We start from the raw sequence: 635 nt of genomic DNA, 5'->3' as shown, positions 1-635 counted from the left end.
ACGTTGCAGCACCAGAGAATGGGCAGAACACCGCATGGAAGCTATTCGAAATTCTCTGGACAAGCGAAACGTGAATAGCCAAATCGTGTTCTTAGGCTGTAGGATACTAACGTGAATGAGCCCTCCGGTATTCAACATAGGAAACGTAGGACGCAAATAGCATGACCAATCATATTTCGCCCCTACCAGCCTTGCTACAAAAATGACAGCAGCGGGTAACACACTTCAGTTTCCTCCCGGGTTTTTAGATTCACAACGAACAACTATCAGATGCCCCTATTAGAGTGGAAAGTTTGTCACTTCAGAGATCGGGATACCCGAATCGCTTTCAGATCCATGTGGGTATGTAAAGTCAGAGTTCTTCTTTCGGTATTCTTTCCGCGCATTCTTCAGCCGCACATGACGAGGAAGAAGCGTCAGCATTCACAAGCCAGGAAACAAAGCAAAAATTTAGTATTAGTAGTTTGTTGAGATGGACAACGAAAGAGACAAATTCTACAGAATAAGCAATCAAAGGCGATAAACTTCCTGCACAAAGAGAAATGATCTATCAACAAAAAGTTTATTCATTCGAAGAAGCCCAGAGAAATAAATTCCACTGCACAATGGGGATGAAGAACGGACCAGGACAGTAT

The sequence above is a fragment of the Opisthorchis viverrini genome (genome assembly GCF_000715545.1).
Source record: "Opisthorchis viverrini unplaced genomic scaffold opera_v5_580, whole genome shotgun sequence".
Taxonomy (NCBI): Eukaryota; Metazoa; Platyhelminthes; class Trematoda; order Opisthorchiida; family Opisthorchiidae; genus Opisthorchis; species Opisthorchis viverrini.
This window is presented reverse-complemented; position numbering follows the sequence as displayed.